The sequence below is a fragment of the Balaenoptera acutorostrata genome, chromosome 10 (genome assembly GCF_949987535.1).
Source record: "Balaenoptera acutorostrata chromosome 10, mBalAcu1.1, whole genome shotgun sequence".
NCBI classification, from domain to species: Eukaryota; Metazoa; Chordata; class Mammalia; order Artiodactyla; family Balaenopteridae; genus Balaenoptera; species Balaenoptera acutorostrata.
Window position 1 is genome coordinate 27,181,276 of NC_080073.1, and position 22,417 is coordinate 27,203,692.

Below are 22,417 nucleotides of genomic sequence, written 5' to 3' on the forward strand. Positions count from 1 at the left end.
AAACCCAAACAAGCCTTATCATACCTCTGTGGCTAAAAAGCATGCAGTCTACAGAGACATGAAGGAAACAGCAGCAAGGCTGAAGTAAGTAATTACTCTAAGCGGTCAGAGAGAAGGACAGGTAGAAGCAAATTCTAGGAAAAGGATTTCAGAAATCTGGCCAATCCTAGATACAAGTGAGGTGCCATGCCCGTGTGAGTGCTAGAATTCCATAGGTGGCCTGGGGACTCCTGCACAAAGTCACGAGAGGAATCCCTACACCGTAAGGCTACAACAAGAATTGGCTAGTTGAAAGTATACCAATCAGGTAATCAAGTCACTACTCTTCAACAATATACAGGTGGGTCAAATCAAGCAAAGCTTGGATTCCAAATCAACTAGCACTTACTGAGCACCTACTGTGTGACAGCCCTCAGTTGGGTTATACTATTAAATGTTGACATTAAAACAGAATGGAGCAGAGGACTCCCAGTTCTGGGGAAGATGGAGTAGCCCCACGCCATCCAAGCTCTCCTTACAACTAAAAATCCCTGGACATGATATAATATACAGCGTAAGAAAACTCCGAAAAGTGGAAGGAAGGAGGCAGACTGCTTAGGAATCTTAAAAATTGAGGAATGACACAGCAATTAGTTCCCTGGGCTTCCTTATTTCTTCCCACCTATGCAGGACAGGGCACTTCAGAAGCCTTCAGCTATGCACCACCAAACAGTATAGCCTAAAAAGCTTCCAGAAAAGCCTGTTTTCCCCAACCAAAGGATGAGGCAAAGAGTAGGCTAACAACAGCAGAGCTTTTTGGTTATGCCCACCCTACACCAACCAAAAGCCAATAGAACAAATGCGTCCTCCTCAAGCCCAACCCATCCAGGGCCCAAGCAAGGGGCATTCTGATTCCCCCACCCAAGTGGTGTAGGTGAGGCCAAGTGGGAAGCTGTTTTCCCATCCCTCGACTGGCTTGGTAGAAGTAGGCAGTTCTCGAATTCCCCTGCCAGGTGGTATCAACAACCCAAGCCGGGAGCCTGGTTCTGACTACTATCACCATGGACTATCTTGCCCGTTCTTGAGTTTCATATAAATGGAAACATACAGTGTGTATTCTTTTGTGTCTGGCTTCTTTCGTGTAGCAAAACATTTTTGAGATTTGTCCAAGTAGTTGCACGTATCAGTAGTTAGCTCTTTTTTTTAGTGAATAGTATTTTACTGTATGGATAGACACGATTTGTTTATTCATTCCCCTGTTGATTGACAGTTGCTTTGTTTGCAGTTTGGGGCTATTATTAAAAGTTACTGTGAATATTCTTGTGCAATCTTTGTACAGACATAACTGACTTTGATTTGATGGTATAGACATTTCAGCTATATATCAATCTCCTGGGTGTTTTCATTTACTTTAACGATCTCTTTTAACTACAGTAACCAGATAATTCTTAAATTTTATATCATTTCTTGCGGTTTAAAATCAACCTCAAAAGGAGAAAAAGAATGGGAGAATTAAGGGATATGAACCCAGTGTGGTTAAAAGCTATTTAAGGTCAAACTAATTCTATAAAGTAAAGGTTTGTATTTCATTTAGTCAACCAACTTACTGAATCTAATTAAGTAGCAACATGTTACGATGAATGGAGTTCCATCCTTGCTGCTGATGTGCTCACAGCCAAGTTACTTGATAGTATAAAAGTTAAACTACTTGATTTGAGGGAGTTTGGGGATTGGGGGATATGTTACTGAATTCTCAGTCTTTGAATATTATTCTTCTATGAACATTTTCTGAAGTTGGAAGTGATGAAATTTCATGCAGAGCAAGAAAATAGATAAGCTTGTAAGATCAACAAACCAAAGGGAGTGATAAGAATTGAAATGGTCTCCATTCTTGGAAAAGCAGAAGTTGATGTTAGGCGATGGGTAGAATGTCAATTCATCTTCACTGACGGGCCATTCCTAAGGTATTCTATTCTCTCCTCCATGAAAGAAAGAAAGAGAGTGGTAGGTAAGTCATTTTCAAAATAGACCAATGACATAGAGAACCCATTCCTCCTAACAATTTAAAATCTACTGTACTTTGCCATAATTTAAAAGCTAGTCCTTGTAAGAGAATGTATTTTGAAGTAGAAATTAGAATGCCTGGCAACTGTGATTCAAGAAGGAAAAACGTCTTTTAAACACATACGGGGGAAGTGAATCCCAGCAATAACATTATCCCAATTTCTATCTTCATTCACAATTTTTAGTCGCATCCCTGCACCATACCCCCTCCCTAAGGACCCATTACGCTTCCATTATGGACTAGATTCAGAGTTTGCCTGGCATTTCTCTGAAAGGTTTGGTACGCATTTCCTGTTAGATGCTGCTAAGTGCTAATCATTTTTATTAAGGAAGACATGGTTCAGCAGTAAAAGTCCTGCAGAAAGGAGCCTAAGCACAATGGGCGGCATTTCTAAACCCTTTAGACTAACTAGGCTTATTCTCAAGGGATCCCTGAAGGAGGAACTTGAATTACCTTGTTTCTGAGAAACTCTGTGGACTCAAGTCCTGAACTGCTTTATTCTGACCTTCACAATATGCTTTTCTATTGATATGGTTCATCTCTGTGTGGTAAATTCACTTGAAGTACAATAAAGTCTTGATCAACTAAATTAAAAATAGTGGTTTCTTCCCTCTCATGCATCCTGCAAATTGCCTTTTGCCCATTAGCTAGTAATGGTTTCCCTTTCATTTTGCATGTCTTTGCAGTTTGGGAGATCTCTCTGGGTCCTCTCTGCACTCTACTTCTATGTTCTGCTTTTGGACTATCACCTCCACATGACTTTTTGCTTCTTTATTTGGTAGGAAAGAAAATTCCCCAGTTGTCATAGTGGAAAAGGTTAGCCATTTCTTCCCGTGTAAAAGCTTTAAGTACCACTTGGCCATAACATCTTAGGACCATGACAATCATTTTATATCATATAATCAATCATTTTTAATCTACCCATGAAGGAATGACATGGTAGTAAGTTCCCTGAGCTCCCAAGTTGGTCACAGATACTATAACTGATTCTCTCTTTGAAATCTCCCATACCTATTGTGTTTCCTGTTACTAGAGGTAGGACATGCCTTAAACCTCTTTTCTAAGCCAAATGTAGTTTAAAGGCCACTAGCCTGACATTCAATTACAAGTGCCAAAGCCAGGTACAGCTATTCTAGCCTAAGTGTCATTCTACAGCAAATCCTGTTATAATGAGATTGCACTGTGCAATATTTTCGAAAAATCAAGGCATCCTGACAATTACCATAACAGCAAACATTCTAAATAAGAGGACACAAACCATTTGAATGACTGTTTGAGACATTCAAGATGACAAGCTTTGGTAGCTTAAGCTCTGGTTTATCCTGGATAAAATGAAAATTGCCTCCTGGCTGGTCTTGCATAAATTTGGATCGCAGGTAATAAGTGACAAGATGAATTTTCCTTTCCAGTCAAATCACTTGTCACCCTTCAGTCCACCTTCAATTACTTGTGCTATCTTTAGCATTCAAGAAATATTTCTATTTATATAACAAATTGTGGGAAACTATTTTGGAGCTAGATTGGAATTTTCTTATGCTGATCTTTTTTGTATCCCCTGAATTGCAAAGTCATACATTTATGGCTTATTTCAATTCAAATCAACTCTACTGCTTAGTGAACATTTATTGAATGCCTACTTTGTTTAAACAAACGAACAAAATGCTGCTAATTCACCCAGTGTGTATCACACTTTTGTGACTTTTGTGTTTATAGCCCTGTATCAGTTTACTTATATTCTCTTGATTCAGTATTACTCTGATTAGCAATGAATACGTGAATTTCTTTCCTTGTGGATATTTATACAGCATCACCACCTATTTGCCTGGCCACTTGATCGATGTGTTTCACCTCTTGGTCACTAGTTGGAACACCTTAGAGTCATCCATACATTTTTGTCTATAGGTTTTGCCAACATGCTTTAACCGTGACTGGCTCACCTACATGCTTACACTGATTATTTAAAATAGCAAGTGTAATGGTAGCATTTCAAACTAGCATAGATGAGATCCTGCAAGTTGGATCTGCCTGCGTCGTGAGTCCACTGTGCAGTGCTAGGTACCATGGAGACACAAAGATGAGCCTTGTGCAGTTCCCAAATTCAAGAAGATCCCACCCTGATGTGGGAGGAAGACAGTACAGGATAAAGCACAAGGAACAAGGCAGTGAATGTCTTAAGCAGAGCAGAGGAAGAGGTTAAATCCGAGGACAATCCTAGAAGCTAAAGGGAGGATGTGGCATTTGAGCCGGCCCTGAAAAGATAGGTAGGATGGTAAGGGGGATAAGTGGAGGGTAAGGTAAGTCCAGACAGAGCGAACATAAGCAAACTCTCGGAGCTGGGAAAGGGCAGATGTGTTCAGGGAATGAGAAGATGCTGGAAGTTGCTACTGATGGATTAAAGAGGGGGGCGTGTTGCAGAGGGGCAAGAGGAAGACGAGTAGGATAGGGCCAATCTGGATGTGAAGCCCAGCTCTGCCTCTTATGTGACCTTGGACACTGAACTCAACCTTGTTAAGGCTCCCTGGCCTCGTTTTTTGAATAGGGAAAATAACACTGTCTCATAGGATGGTTGTGAGGATTAAATGAGCTGAGGTGTCCATTGCATGTTAATACCCTTCCCTCATACCTCATTTTTCTTCTGAAATCACTGTACCTCCAAAGAAAGCAAAAGAAGAATTTAAATACTGATTTTTTTCAAAATGTAAGATAACGGTCAGTGTCTATTGAGTGTTCAGTATATGGCAGACACTGGGCTAAGTATTCCGTATGCATCCTCTCCAAGAGTTCTGTTCTATTTTCATACCCATTTTGCAGAGGAGGAAGCGGGGGCTCATAGAGATGAAGTGAACGTCCCCAAACTGTTAAGCAGTAGAACAGGAATTTTGAGCTGGGCAGTCTGTCTGCATGGTCCCTGTTCTCAAACACCCCACTGACTTCTGCCCTGTTCAAGTCCATCCATTTATTCAACAGAAATCCATTTGACACGTAGTATGTGTCGGGCCCTGTCAGTGAACCCAAGAGACAAAGATCTCTGGCCTCTTGAACCTCTGGTCTTTACAGGAAGGAGGCCAATAGACAAATAAGCAAGTTGCATAATATTTTGGAAGATGTTAAGTGCTGTGGAGCGAGAAGAAAGCAGGAGCAGACAGTAGGGAGTGTAGGAGGGGGTTACAGTGTTCAGATATAGTGGCCTCAGGGAAGGTTACTGAGCCAAGGTGACACCGAGCAAAAACTTCAAGGAAGTCAAGGGGGGCCCTTGAGGATGCCTGGGAGACTACATGAAAGGGTCCTGAGGGGCGAGCAGGCTGGGCACCTTGTAGAAAGAACAAGGAGGTCAGCGTGGCTGCAGTGGGGTGAGTGAGGAGGAGAGCGGCCAACCAAACCTTGGAAGGTCTATGGGCCCTGTAAGGACTTGGGCTTTTCTAAGAAGGAGCTGGGAGCCACGGGTGGGTTTTGAGCAGAGGAAGGGCATGATCTCATATTGCAGGAACATCTGTCTGCCTTTGCTTTTGAGGCTCATGGAGCCATTTACAAGTACTGCAGCCGCTCAGGCAAAATGAAGATGACATAGATGGGAACAGCAGTGGAAAGAAGTGGCAAGGGTCACATGATGTATCATGAAGGTGGAGCCAGTTGGGTTTGCTGATGGGCTAAATGGCGGGGTATGAGAGAAAAGTAGAGTCGGCCGATGAAGCCAAGGGTTTTTCGGAGCCTCCGTAACCGGACTGCTCCCTGGCGCTCCAGTCATCACGTGCTGGCTCCCACTAACCAGCTTACTCCACCAAGACAGGGAAACCTGCTCTCCTAGGACTCTCGCTTTGGGGTAATAACCTGGAGACAGTGAAAATAAGGCTTAGCGGAACACAGGTGTGCCAGGGTAGAGCACAAAGTGACTGCAAAGTATGGAATTTGGGCTGCTGTTATTGCCCCTAAATAGAACAATAGAACTGTATCTTCAGTCTCCCTGGCGCACGCAAAGCTATTCAGTTTGAGAGGGAAGTGGCAGCCACTGATAGAACGTGGAATGTCTATCTGGGGAGTTTTGCTACAACTTTTGTTTTAATTACTCTACATTTTTTTTAAGCTGCAGAAAATAATCAAGGCTTACCTAGTCAGCCCAGCTTTCCCTCTGTGTCTTGGAAAAAGCCATTTCCTTTCACCTAGTCTCTCCTTCTTCTCTACGCAAATGCGTGCGTATTCTCCTTGAGGAGAATCCAGGGTTTCTGTACACAAGCATGTGGTCACACACATATCCTTAGTACCCACACGTATCAAATGAGGAGCGATGCCATTTTTGGACCAGGTGCTTTCACACAGATCATTAAAAGAGACTGTATATACCATTGGCCCTGGGTATCCACAGGGGTATTGATTCCAGAACCCCCGCCCCATACCAAGATCCCCAGATGCTCAAGTCCCTGATATGAAACGGATGGTACAGTCAGCCCTCTGTATCTGTGGTTTCATATATTCTGATATGGAGGGCAGCTGTATACGGACTGGTTCTCCAAATTACCTGCTCTTTGCTCTAAGCCAAGTTCCTTAACCTAGAGGTACTCTTTGTCTTATTTGTATCGTGGGGCCATTGATAACACCAACCTCTTAGGGTTTTTATGAAGACTGAAAGAAAACACATAAATCCTTTAACTCGGACCCGGCACCTAAAAAGTCCTCAATAAATAGTCTTGGCCATTTTATTATGATCATGGTTATGTTTGTGGTTAACCTTATTTATAAGCTTAATTAGATGGCTGAAATTAAGTAGGTGCTAAATAAATATTAATCCATTCTCTTTCTCTCTCGACAATATTGGGATCAGAATCTTCCAAAACACCCAGGCCTCTTGAGGCCTAGACTTGGAGCTGGCCCACCGTCGCCTCTCCTACCACATTCTATTAAATATTTGCCAGAGCCAGTCACTGTCAACTATTGGCCATGCAATGAGCGTGAATAAGGGGGAGAGAAGGTAGGAAGGACTGAGGCCATTTTACAATCGATTGCAGTTAATTACACATCAACTTAGGCAAGTCAATGCCTGCGTGGAAAGGAGAGGGCGTCAACCCATAACCCCAGTCTCCTCTTGTGCTCAAGCTGGGTCACCCTGCTACAGACTTAGGACAGACTGACGGCCAATCATGAGAGTTATTCGTATCCTTCCTAATGATGGAAAATTGGAGTTTTCAGCTACTTTCAGGCAGGAATCCTGTCCAACCTTCACCACCATCTCAGAGAACTCCACTTCATGGAGGCGATATTGAAAAGTTGGATGCAGATCCAACTGATATAAATTGATCCTGTTTCCACAGAGTGCTGTTATGTTTGTTCTCATCATTTCTGATTGATCTTGGCAGGATCTGTGGGTCTCTGATGTCCACTAACCCTTAGCTTCCAGATTTCTCTGATCCCAGCCTCTCTGACAAGCTGATTTGTAAATGATTTGTCAACAAACACTTCCATTTATTGAAGGTGTTTATTTGTAAAGCAATTTGGTGACAAATCCTTGCTTCAGTCACCTGTCTGCTTTGGGAAATAGGATTTTTTTTTTAAATGAAGGCAGCCCTGGACATATTCCTTGGTAGATGTGGAAATCAGAGTAACTGCCTGAGCAGTGATTCCACTGAGGTTTCACCTAGAATCAAAATGTCATCCTTAAACCAATGAACTACTGCTTGGTGATTAAGTGACTGATTGAATGGTCCCTTAAGTGAATGTGCAGAAACCACCTTCCAAGTAGACTAAGTAGACGGTTTCCTTACAAACTGTAATTTTTCAGGCTATGAAAAATACATCCATTCATCTGCTCAGTGATAGCTGAAATTGATAGCACAGGCTCTTTTACATAATTAAATAAAGACTTAAATTGCAAATATCCTTGTTGGCTCGAACACAGAGTCTTGCGTGCATATTAATGATATAATATGATTAAATAAGAAGATAGATTGATAGAGAGACTGATACTCTGTCATCTATTTCTTTACTTACCAAATATATTCTGAGCACCTACTGTGTGTTCAGGTCCTTCCTTGCCTATACTTTTTTTCTTTAAAAAAATCCTTTCCGGGCTTCCCTGGCGGCGCAGTGGTTGAGAATCTGCCTGCCAATGCAGGGGACACGGGTTTGAGCCCTGGTCTGGGAAGATCCCACATGCTGCGGAGCAACTGGGCCCGTGAGCCACAACTACTGAGCCTGAGCGTCTGGAGCCTGTGTTCCGCAACAAGAGAGGCCACGACAGTGAGAGGCCCGCGCACTGCGATGAAGAGTGGGCCCCACTTGCCACAACTAGAGAAAGCCCTCGCACAGAAACAAAGACACAACACAGCCAAAAATAAATAAATTAATTAATTAAAAAAAAAAAAAAAGACTTAAAAAAAAAAATCCTTTCCTTCTTGCTCCCATTCTTCCTTTCTTCTTTCCTTTCATTTTTTTTCTTTTCAATCCGAAGTGTCATGATGTTTTTTCCAATCCTCAGTGCAGAACTCTCATCCTTTAGAAAGGACAAGTAAGGATGTCATCTGGTGAGCTAGTTAGCCCTTATGTAGAAAGCATGTCTTTTTATTCTGATGCTTTGACATCTTGGGGCCTTGCTGACACTGGAAAGGACTGCCCTTCCCAGAGTCAGTTAATTCCTAGAGAAAGCAAACAACTCCCCAAGACTGCACCTTTTACATGGAAAGTAACCATCCAGCACCCAGATTCCCCAACCACGTCCTTTACCTAGCTCTTATGTTCTAGGCCGACATCCACCTGTCCCAATCACCCCAGGCCAGGTAACAGACAACTAAGGTCAGCCCCCATGCCACAGAGTCTGCTAAAATTATTCAAACTAGCCAATCCTAAGCCTGTTTGCCCTGCCTCATACGTTTCTTCCTGCAGAAACTACAGTAAAGGGTCTCTCCACATTCCACCCCCTCCTTCTGGCTCCTAAATAACCCTGGTGCTTCCCTATGTAGCCCTTTGTGGGAGTGATGTGTTTCCTGGTTCTAGGTATCTGTGAGATTTTAAAACTTCTTCCTTCATGACTGTCATTTTTGTGTCTGCATGTCTTACCACATCGAATTCCAGCTGTGTTTTAAAAACCTTAACATCTGGAGTCAAACAGAAGATGAGAAGTGTCAGTTTTTCCATCTCCCAGTTCCTCTTTCCAGGCCCACACGAGTCAGCTCTGATCACCACGGTATGAAAAAAGTGGGCCCAAGGGATACCTACGAGTGACAAGGCAAATAGCCAAAGCAAGAGATGCATTAAGAGATTCTCAGTACCCAACACCTAAGTTGCCTAAGCTTCCTGCCCCAGGAGAGGAGGAGTGCCTGCGTTTCCATGCCAGGCATAAAGCAGTGATGTGCTGAGTGTCAGTTCATATTCTCTCTTCAGTGAAAAGTTTGGAGACAGAAAATTGAACATGTCCCTGCCCTAAAGGGGATCACCTGCTGGCGAGGGAGAGGGACAGTACATGAGAGAACTGCTGTAAGCATATCACTGCCCCACACAGCTCTCAGGGGAGCTGCCGGTACAGGTGGAATTTGCACTGGATCTTGAAGGGTGAGCAGAAGATTACTTGAAGACGGTCAGGTTGGATATCTTAGATAGAGGAGCATTATTTCTTTGCAAGAAAAAAAAGTGTGGGAAAGAGTCAGTTTTTAGAAACCTGATAGTGTTTCTGTGGTTTTACATTTTTCCTTAGCTTGTATTTTCTCCCTCAGCCACTGCCATGTCAGCAAATCGCAAAAGTAGAGCAGAAGTGTGGCATTGCAGTGTGTCAGTCTCAGGATTGTGAGTTTGCAGATATGGGGAAGATCCTTTCCTCTTTCCAGAGCTCAGACCCTGTCTCAAGCGTCTAGGGCGCAGGGGGTAGGCAAGAGGGAGAAAGAAGGTGGTTTGCATGTGTCTGGCCCTTTAAGAGCCACTTGAAATAATACCAAGAAGAGAAAAATGAGCTGGTGAATTTTTAGCAGCAGATTTGCACTCCATATTAGTAGCCTTGATTCTTCAGCAAACTGTTATGTGTCCAACCCAAAATATTGGGTGCGAGTGCGGGGGTAGCATTCTCAAGATGCCAGCTATTAATAAGCACAGTGGTCATATTTTTTGCAGTGGCCCAGATCTTTGACACTCACTGATGTTCACCAGTTCCCAAATTCCAAAGGTTTACCAAATGTAGCCCTCTTAACAGAGTTAAGGCACTCCATTACTTTCAAATTGCTCTACTCTGTCCAGACCCAAGCTGTACTCACTTCCAAAGGAAATGACTCTTGAGAACCTGAAGAGCCTCAGTTACTCTAAATCACTCTACAAGGCAAACACAAAATTAATCGGGGCTCCTGTGTTTGGCATCAGTCAGGCATGCAACAGAGAATGCCATAAATAAAAACACTGAGTCTGACTGTTGTCCAAACCTCGGGGAAGTCTGTTTTCAACTGGGTAAAAGAAAGCCATGCCAACCTTTCAACACATTCTTCTGTGAGAGGAAAAACTAGAAAATGTCTCAAACAAACAAAGCCCTGATTAGTGAAGGAGTTGCCCCTTTGCTGTTAACCCATTAACAGAGATATTGGCTAATTTTCTTAAAATGTTAAATAATAATCCTTATTTCCTGCTATTGGGTCAGCAGTGTTTGCAGCTAAACAATACTTGAGGTTTAGGGTCTTTTCATGCACATGACCACCACAGGGGCTAAAACACCTTTGGTCCTTTGCTGGCACTTGCTTCCTTGTTCATGTTTTAGAATTTGAGGATGCTTCAAGTGGAAGAGACCTTGGCGATCTCCTTTGCAGAGGAGAGAAACACACACACGTGAAAAAAAAATTCAGAAGATAAATCATCATCCTAAGCTTTTACCAAGCATTTATTATGTGTGAGACGCTCTGATAAAAGCTTTATATGGCAACTCTTGAATTCTCACAACAGCCCTATGAAGGAAGGCCTTTTATTGCCCCCATTTTATATATGGGAAACCTACACAGACTAAGTAATCCATCCAGGATGACACAACTCAGAAGTGGAGAAGCAGGGATTCAAGCCAAGTTCCTCTGCCCTCCAATCACAGGGCTGGACCACACTGGGTGCTGGGATAGGATAGGTGATAGGACCGGGAGGCGTGGTGGGCCAGAATGAGGACCCAGCCCTTCCAAATCCATTTACTTCTCCTCACACAAGGCTGACTAGTAGAGTCACAGGACAAGAATGTGCATCCTTTACTTTCAGCCCAGCTCAGATTAAGAGCTTCTTGGAGAAGATACTATGTTTCTTCTAATTGTATACCCAACACCTACTATAGTCAGGCCTTAGGTTGTGGAACAACCAATGTTCGTTGAATAAGGGAATGAATGAATTTAACCAAAAGTTATGTTCCCTTTGACACTTCTCAAGTTTCAGATAAACAACACAAACAAGTTCCAGAGATAAAAATCCCAGATACAATTTGGCTTCCAAAAGTATCCATGTATCCACTTAAAAAGCAGAGTCATTCCAAACTATCATCAATGTTCCACCCATCCTAACATGTATATTAGGCAGCAGGTGGACCAAAGGAGCTCAGGGTAATTATAGGGCTGTTCTGGACAAGATGCTTGAATTTGAATGAAACTCAACCCCACTGGGGACAGATTCCTGGCCTCTGTCTCAGACGTAATTCAGCTGAGGGATAGAGGGGAGAATTGCAGTTGAAAATACAAGAGAACGTATTCAGGGAAGTTTCTTATTTCTCAAGGAAAACTACCTGTAAAAAATACTGAAAATGTAAAGTTGATTATTCAATAGATAGCTTTCAAAAATAATTCCATGATAAGTAGGAGTTCTCATTAATTTTATATACTCAGTCCATTTTGTTTCTTTTCAGAACCGTAGCCACTCAATCCCCAAACACACCTTATATCAGACTAACTAGGGGTCATTTCCCTTACCCAGTCTTGTGGATATATTCATAAAGGACTGTTTTCTGGAAGAAGGTGATGGAGATGCAAGGATTAAGAACAGGGCAACTGAAATCAGTCTTTGAATCTTTTCCCTGCCACTTAGCAACTGTGGGACTTGGGCAAGTTATTTTATATCTTTGTGCCTTATTTTCCTTAGTTGTAAATAGGGATAATAATGAGAGTACCAAAGTACCCAATCCCATAGAGATGGCCTAAGGATTGAATAAAAAGATACATGCAGGACTTATAAAACAATGGCTGACCCATGGTAAATTCTTCAGAAAGGTTAAATATCATTATTGATTTTGTTATTAATAATTTACTCTATTTCCTTAGTTCTCATTTGGAATAATGTGAATTGAGAGGGCTCTACCATTCAAAAGTTAGCTTTGATAATAAAGCTGTCACCTTATTTGCCAGTTTAATCTGTTAGAGATGCAAGTACCATTTCCACAGCCCAGACAAGATGCTATCACCATATGCTCAACATAAATGTACCTGAGTTGTCTGGGGATAAACTGAAGAAAACAAACAAAAATGATCTTACCTAAATATAGGAATAATAAAAGTGACCAATTATGATGACCTACTTTGTATTGGAATTTTATATAATTTCGAATCCTCACCACCTGAAAGGGTAGATATTATTATTCTATTTCATTTTATTTATTTATTTTTTGGCCACGTGCCCCTCAGCTTGCAGGATCTTTGTTTCCCGGCCAGGGATCTAACCTGGGCTCCCAGCAGTGGAAGCATGGAGTCCTAACCACTGGACTGCCAGGGAATTCCCTTATTATTCTATTTAATAAATGTAAACTCTGAAGCTGGGACAGGTTAAGTATTCTGCACCAGGTCACATAGCTTGCAAGTGACTGAGATGGGTTTTGAATCCTGCTTTTTCTGACCAAAGCCCAAATTATATTATATATACACCCCTCCATAAGACAGATGTTCTCAGGCTTGAAAACTATCGATACTCAGGACTCATCTGAAACAACTGAATCACCTCAGCAGGGGGTGGAGGGAAAATAGGCACCTGTACTTTATAAACATTTCCAGGTGTCTACTGTGCTGGCAGGTCTGAGAACCACTTATCTAGACTCTGCTCTCTTCTGAAATGTGTGAAATAAGTATTAACCTAAAGCAACATCTTTCCCATTATGTATTCCATTAATTAGTTTAAAGTAGCTGAAGTGAAGACTCATTTACATCATTTACTCAATGAATTAATTTTCACTGTTTAGAAAGTCATCCATCCAAATTTGGATGAGGAATCTCATGTCACTCTGTTTCTAGATTATGAGCCATACAATCGTCTCTGGTGATTTTTTTCATTCAAAAAGTATTTTTGAGAGCCCTCTTTGTGTCCTTATTGTTACTTATGAGAGACATAAAGAAATATGAGCCACTGTTCTTCTCAGAGTTGGTGATCATTATTACAACATGTACCCATAGAGCATTTTATTGATACTGGTCACTGTAAAACCCATCAGGTATATAGTGGCAAACAATGTACGTGTAGCTACTATCCTCTTGGAACTTACAGGCTAGTACAGAGATAGGAGATTAACATGTAAATTGGTAAATAAATATGTAATTACAAATTATGGCAAATGTTATGAAGAAATAAACAGAGAGGGTCTCCTTTAGATTGGGTGATCAGGGATAGTTTCCATGCAACAGCTTCAAAATCATGAGTCCCTTTGAGAATTGTCTGGTGTATTCCTAATAGTTAATTTTATAACAATGGGTACGCCCAGTATATCCTCTCTTGTGTCTGACTTCTTTACCTCAGCATAACGTTTTTGAGATGCATCATGTTACTGAGTGCATTAACAGTTCATTTCTTATTATTGCTAAGCAGAATTCGATTGTATGAATATACTCTCGGTGATGTTTATGCACATGAAAATTTAAGAATCACTGAATTCGATTGTTGCTTCTTTAAGGGCAGGAACAATGCCTAATACATTTATCGTACTTTCCAAAAAAATTGGCACAGGAGATTTCAGTTAGTAGGTATTCAATACACATTAGCTGATTGGATGAATTTTGATGCTCGAGGATGAGACCTATTGTTCTCTCTCCAGTGTCCCTACCCACAATAATCATATGACTCTTTAAAAAAAAAATAATAAAGTTGACGTTAATTTGAGCCAACAAAAGACAAGAGTGATTGAGCATTTTCACACAATGCAGATGATTCATTTGAGGCGAAGGCAAGGAATCACATCAACAGCAGTGAGCCTGTTTATTCTCAGGATTCTTTAAAATCAAATGTGTGTCTACCAAATGTAAAATAGATGGTGGGAAGCAGCCGCATAGCCCAGGGAGATCAGCTCAGTGCTTTGTGACCACCTAGAGGGGTGGGATAGGGAGGGTGGGAGGGAGATGCAAGAGGGAGGAGATATGGGGATATATATATATATGTATAGCTGATTCGCTTTGTTATAAAGCAGAAACTAACACACCAGTGTAAAGCAATTATACTCCAATAAAGATGTTAAAAAAAGTCAAATGTGTGTAACGCAGGTAGACATTGCCACATTCATAAACGTGTCCGTGGCTGGTTCTGACACTTCAGCTGTGATGCTAATTAATTACACAAAATTCAGATGCACTGAGAGGTGAGGATGATACTGTAAGTTCCTAAGAAAACGGAGCTCACCTTTATTCATCTGTGCTTCCGCTACAGGCTGAGTCACAGCATCTAGAATCTAGTAGGTGCTCAATAAAGGTTTCTGGAATTGAACTGAATGTAGACAAATTGCTTTAATACCAAATACAAATGTTTACAATGCGCTTATCCATAATAATTAGTTTGGGAACATTCAAAGAAACCCTCACCCAGCCTGCATTTTAATGCAGGGTACATTTCTGAGCTGAGACTGATGTTCTCCATAATGACTCCCCTGAAACCAGGCTAACATTTAAAACAGGGTGCCAGAAGCAGTCTGGGAAATGTCAGTGTGGTTTGTGATTATGAGCTGGTCTAGATGAAGAAAACAAGCTCCCTTTAATAAACTGAAGCTTTATACAGACTGCAGAAATTTATTAAAATGAAGGGAGAAGGGCTTGACTAAACTAAAAGGCTTAGACATATTATTGCCTATTAAAATGTATTCATTAATTACAGGCTAAAACCATCAAGAGTGATTCCATTATGATAGGAGGCAGTTAGAAGATAGTTGCTGGGTGTTTTGATCTCTGCAGTCGGAATTAGGTCTGCCATGTCCCACCTGAGACCTAGGGCAATCCACCTAACCTCTCTGACCCTTAGTTCCCTGACCTACAAAGAGGTGATAACATTAACGACCTCACTGGGCTGTACTCTGATTGAATTATATAACTCATTGTATAATGTCTTTAGACAAGTTGTGGACAGAAGTTCAGCACATCTGCATCATCTAAGAGCTTATTAGGAATGCAGAATCTTAAGTCCAACCCCAGACCTATTGAATCAGAAACTCCGTTTTAGCAAGATCCCCAGCTGACTCGCATGCACATTAGAGTGTGAGAAGAGTGGATCTGAAGCACTTACACATGCCAGGCACACAGTAAATGCTCCATAAATATTTGCTATTATTATTGTAAGGAAAATTTTAGAAATATAAATAAAATATAGTTTCGCCCTCTCCCCAAAGATAGTCAGATGCATTTCTTTACCATATTGTACATGTCTTCCATCTTCTTAAAATTGTTTCACCATTGCAAAGATCAATATACAACATTCAGTGTAAACACTGACTCTCTTAATTTTGACGATCATTTATAAAACCGGGGTTGAATGGTAGACACTGATCACGTAAAAAGCAGGCTAGATTTCTTTGTGGACTATAAACATGCAGCTTTATCAGAATTGGCAGGCTGATGTTAACATGAAATTGTTAATTGACCTTTCTTCTTCCTCACAGCCACAGACAGATATATTGGTTTTAAACAGATTCTTGACACTCTGGTAGCTTGGTTCCCGCTTTCCACACCTACAATTGACCGAATAAGATGAAACATAAGGGAACAAATAGTAAAAATTTAAGAGGTGATCATTTCTAGTTTTCTTGAGCCTATTTTAACAAAGATTGGGGGACAACAGCGCTTTCCTCATGGTTTTTTTTCCCCTCTGCATCAATACGCTTGTGTGTGCTCTCTGAAAACCTCTAAGAGAAATAAATAGTTCACCATTTGTCTTTAAGAATCCTCTATCTCAGCTGAGTAGGAGCTGAGAGCATAGCAAAGACAATGCATTTCGTATGAACTTCAAATGAAAAGTACAAACCACTGAAATTTTTCAGGGCAGGAAGTTAGCCCCAAAGCAAATGGGCTGAAGATGTCAGGCTGGAAAAAGTTAATCTACTGGACTCTCTTCTATGAACAGTCAAGTCATTTTAAATTCTAATGCAACATGTCTGTACAGTGCCTCCCCAGCCGTAGCTGAACTGAAGAAATAGGAGGCATTTACAATGGACGCTTTATAAAAGCAGACTCAGAAGTTTGTCTTCCTGGTTGTGTGCTGACCTGAGCTGTTATCCCTCTCTGCCTTCACTGAGAATGTTTTCTGGAATCCTAAGAGTTGTACAGCCCACTGCATGGAGAGGAGATCTCCTACACATTGTTTGTGGACTGTTATCTGATCGTCAAAATTGAGACAGTTCAATTTGTCTTCAGCGACCATTCCCTACACACACACACACACACACACACACACACCCCCATGGGTGCACACATATTCCCTTCTTGGGTCCTTTGACCGCACTTTTAACAAATTTACTTTCATGGGGCCCTCAGGTTGTCCCAAGTCCCTCTTATCACAGATACGGTGAATCAAATAAAATAATTCACATTGCAATATCTGCATCAGATAACATCTATCTTTTAAAACATTTTGAGATGTTGAAGGCATACACAAAAGGCACAAAGAATAGAGCTTTTCTACAAAACATACTCCAAAGACTTCTTATCTCACAGAGGATAAACCCAAATTCCCGACACGGCCTTCCAGCCTTCCGTGAGATGCTTTCCCTACCTCCTACTGTCCTGGTCCTACCCCTCTCCACTCGGCCACTGCTGCTTCCCTGGTTAGGGCCCAGAACATTATCACACAATGTTCTCTTTACCTTCAGTACTCTCCTCCTAAATATCTGTTGGACTCCTTCCCCTGATTTCTTCAGCTCTCTCTGAAATGTCTCCTTATCTGAAAGGCCTTTCCTGACGACCCTGAATGAAACAGCTCTCTCTCCCCAACGCCAGGCTCAGTATCTCATATCCCCTTAGCCTGCTTTGTTTTTCTCCATAGCACCAATCACATACAGTGTATATTTAGTTGTGTACTTAAATACTGTCTGGTGGTCCTAACTAAAATGTTAGTTCCAGGAAGTCAGGGCTTTTGTCTGTTTTTTTCCTGCTATATTCCCAAAATCTAGAAAAGAACCTGAGACACAGTAGGTGCTCAGTGAATAAGTGTAATGAATGAATGATTTCAACTTTTTCTGCTCCTACCCTCCAGCTCAAGAAAATTATAAATACATATAATCTAAATAAAATAAAAATTATGTATGTGTGTGTGTTACCCATGTAACTCATGTTTTCTTCCTGGTTTCAGGTACCTTCCTCTCTCCTGGAAGTAATCACTATCTTGAATCTAGTGCTTATCATTTCCATGCATTTCTTTATCTTACATATATGTGTATTCTTAAGCAGTACATAACACTAAGTAGTTGTATACTATACTAAAGCATAGCAAAGCACAACATGGCATAGTGGAGTATTAAAGTATAACATAATCTAGTATAATCATTTAAAAAAGAACAGCAGTTTTCAAACTTTGATTCATATCAGAATTACCAGGGCAGCTTTAAAAAAATCCCAGTCCCTCTATGAGTTTTATCTGAAAATCCTTGGGGGTGGGACCTCAGCAGTTTCTTTCAAGCTCCTAGCTGATTCCGATGACAGCTGGGTTGGAGGACTAGTGGTATTGCCCACAACAGAGTGTAGTGGTCAGGAGTCAAGCTCAGGAGCCAGCCTGCCGGGGGTGCAATCTTGCCCCCAAATCTCTCCAGAGTTTCTAAAGTTCACCAAACACCACACTCCGCCACCCCTGGTGGAGCAGCCCACAGAATCCCTTCTCAGAGATACTGGCCAGAATCCAAAGCCAGCCCTTCAACTAACCTCTCTTTGGCATTTTTCTGAAATACTCAACTCTCAGTCATTTTAATATGGTCTTCCATCTAAGTCATTGGCAATCCCCCCCACCAAAAAAAAAAAAGGTCAATTCCTTGCTTCAAAACACTCACTGGTGTCCCTGAATTTGTAAAATCTTTCTTGAAATACAATAGATAAATCATCGCTGTATGGCCTGATGAATTTTCACAAACTGAACATGCACAGAACAAGCACCTAGATCAAGAAACAACATCCCCACCCCCAGGGCCCCTCTCAGGTCTCCTCCAGGTGCGACCCTCCCAAGAGTAACAACTCACTTGCCATTGAAAAATGGATTAATTTCCCCTGTTTTTGAATTTCACACAAATAAAATGATAAAGTATATACTCTTGCACCTGGTTCTTTCATTTGACATAATACATATTCTTAATATCTTTTAGATTAAAAAAAAGATGTATAAAAAGTAAAACCATGCAGGAAAGAAAGCAAAGGCACTAATTATGAATAATGTATCTGATTCACTACCTAGAAAAATCGGAGAAACCATATAAAAGGTTCTACAGTAATTTATTTCTTAAAAGACAGTTACCCATTTTTTCTTTAAAGAATAGAGAAACTTTTAGATTGCCTATTTTATCAACTCATTCATAGACCTGTCAGTGTGCTTTTGCGTAATGTATATTACCTAGAAAACAGCGTGTATATAGATTATTTGTAAAGGCAGTGCTAGAAAGGCAGGTGAGGCCAACTTCGTGCCCTGTTAGTAGATTATAATTAGTCCATAATCTAAGTTCATGTTTATTTCATCTGGGGGTGTATGTTTTCAGGGATAAACATGAACTCACATTGATCATTTTAAGCTAACAAAAATATTAGTCTGAAATACCTCTTGATTCATTTATTCAACACATTTTGAGCACTAGTAATATACTGTTGACCAAATAGAAACTTGGTCCCTCCCCTAATGGATTATACAGTCTGGTGAGAGACAGATATTAATCAAAGAATCATGCAAATAAATTTAAACTTAATGCTAATGGCTGAGTGAAGGCAAGCACAGCCCTATGAGAGTATATCAAAAGGGTGGACTGACTTGACTGGGAAAGTCAGAGACAGTTTTCCCAAGGAAGTGACAGTGGAGCTGATAATTCAAAAGCAGGATAACAAAAGAATAGTGCTGGAACTTAAAAAGAGCCTTGAAGGTTTATCAACTACATAAACAGAAATTGAGTACAACATCTGCAGGTTCTGTTTGCCTATAATATTCTCCATTATTCTCACTAGTATTGACTGCACGCACGCACACACACTTTGCTGTCTAGCTTTTACACAACCTCAGGTGTCAGATGCAATTTCTCTTTCTTAAGGAAGAAGTTCCTGAATGTTCTTCATGCACCTAAAGTAGGTCAGGGTCCCCAGTTTCATGCTATTGTTCCTCACATCTTCTCTGTAGCATTTGTGATAGATATTTCCCCCTTTGTTTGTAAGGAATAACATGAGATTATCTGTGTTTCACACAGTGCCTTGCACACCATGAATATGCAGCAAACAGTAGCTCTTAGTGCATTTAATGTGTACAGTCTCTGCAAAAACACTCTAAGCTCTATGAGGGCAGGAACCATATGTCATGTTTTCTCCAGTAACCCCAATACTTGGCAGGGTGCTGGCACGAGTAGGCCAGCACAGCACAGTGCTAAGTGTGAGAACTGGGGTCAGACTGTCTGGGTTTGAATTCAGGGCTAGCAGTGTGACCTTGGGCAGTTTGTTCAAGTTCTCTTGTCTACATGTCCCACCAGAAACTAGACTCCATGATAAAACCTACCTCATAGGTTTGTGAGTGTCAAATGAGTTCATGTTTATAAATTGGAAGGAATTATCCTTAGGGATTCAATCACTACTACCATTCCACTCTGCCTCCTTTAATGCTATGCTAATAATATACTGTCAGAATCCAAGAAAATGAGAATTGAAACCTACAACACAGTTCACCCAGGGCCGCCTCGTGCTTCCTGGGCCCTCCTCAGCTGAGTTAACCGAGCCTTGGGGTTGACCCGTGAACCTCAGCAGGACTTATTTGGAAAAAACTTAAATTGAGAGCCTCATGGAAAGAACTTCTACTTTTTTAAAACAGTTACTTTATTGAAGTACACTTGATTTACAATGTTGTGTTAATTTCTACTGTACAGCAAAGTGATTTGGTTATATATGTATATATACACATTCTTTTTCGTATTCTTTTCCATTATGGTTTATCACAGCATATTGAATATAGTTCCCTGTGCTATACAGTAGGACTTTGTTGTTTATCCATTCTACACATGATAGTTTTTATAAGAACTTCTACTTTTAAACACTTTCTCTTTCTTTCTCTCTTTTCACTTTCCCACCTGGGTTCCTTTCCATCTAACACATGGCTTCATGCTCTTCAATTTCAAATGAATTCCAGGATTTTATATCTGCAAAGGAGCTGAGGCATCATCTACTCCAGCATCAGTAACTTATTTATGAAGAAACTGAGGCCCAGAGACCAACAGTGAGTGGAACAAGGTGCCACTGTGAGGCAACAGCAGGTCAGAGATGAACAGGCACGCCCCTTGACTCCAAAAACAGTGTTCTTTCTAACATACCACACATGTCCTCATTGCTTTGGTTAATATTGTATCAATCTTCCTTTTTAGAACAAACCAGAGGAACTTGGCTACAGTGGAATCAAAGGCATGATAATAGCGTTTTGGTATTTTCCCAAGTGAAAATTGTAGCATAGATAATAAATATGCAAAGTGATAATTTATACACATTGACCGCATTAAGAGCTAGCATTGGGCTTCCCTGGTGGCGCAGTGGTTGAGAGTCTGCCTGCCAATGCAGGGGACACGGGCTCGAGCCCTGGTCTGGGAGGATCCCACATGCCGCGGAGCGGCTGGGCCCGTGAGCCACAGTTGCTGAGCCTGCGCGTCTGGAGCCTGTGCTCCGCAACAAGAGAGGCCGCGATAGTGAGAGGCCCGCGCACCGCGATGAAGAGTGGCCCCCACTTGCCGCCAACTGGAGATAAGCCCTCGCACAGAAACGAAGACCCAACACAGCCATAAATAAATAAATTAAAAAAAAAAAAGAGCTAGCATTTATTGCATACTATGGTGTGTCATTGTGTGAAGCACAAGGAATGTATTGTCATGTTATCCTTAAAAAAGAAAGGAACAAAAGATGAACATTACTATTATGAGTTTCACTCCACCCAGAGAGGTTAAACGACCTGCCTAAGGTCACACAGCTTATAAGAGCTAAGATTTGAACTAGATGAGTCCACTCCAGAGCAGGGCTATCCAACAGAAATATAACGCAAGGCATATAATACAATTTAAAATTTTCTACTAACTATATTTAAAAGTAAAAAGAACCAGGTGAAATTAGTTTTAATGATAGTTTCTACTTAACCCAATATATCAAAAATACCATTTCAATATATGATCAATGTAATGATTATTAATGAGATATTTAACATTCCTTTTAATCATATGAAGTTTTGAAATCCAGTGTGTATTTTGTACCTAGAGCACATCTCCATTTGAATGCTAAATTTCCAGCAGAAATACTTCATCTGTATTTCGATTTCATAAAACTTACAGATGAAAATTAAGATAAACATACCCAAATTGTTCCAAGCATACTTAAAAGTTTCTGATTACTGAACTGGGTAGCCACTTTTTAATTTAAGTTTAATTTGATACTAAATAAAATTAAACATTCAGTTCTTCAGTTCCTGTAGTCACAGGTCAAGTACTCCGTGACTGCAGCTGGAGTATTGGCCAGCACAGCTCCTGAGCCCATGTCCAAACCATTACTCACTCTGCTTCCTTCATCACTACACCATTATCGTCATCCTGCTGTAAATCCATGTCTACAGAATCCAGAAAAATGAGACTTGGATTCTATACTGGCTCACCTGGGGCCATTTCATGCATTTTAGGCCCTCCTCAGCTGAGTTAACTGAGGCTTGGAGTAGACCCATGAACTCATCAGGACTCACTTGAAAAGGGCCTGAATTAATAACTCAATGAAGTCATCAACAGTAGAGTTTCAGTAGAAGCAAAGTGTATGTACTATTGAAACGAATCTCTCTACGAAGACACTAATACATGGGACTTCTGAAGCAAAGAGGAGAACTTATTATAAAAAAGAGAAGCCATAATTCTCTCTGAGGTTAAGAGACCCAATGGATCACCTCTCCCCTTTCAATCTGAGAGCACTTTTAATTAGTTGGAAATTGTATGTTCTGACCATTTCAGTGTAAAAATTCCAACATGGT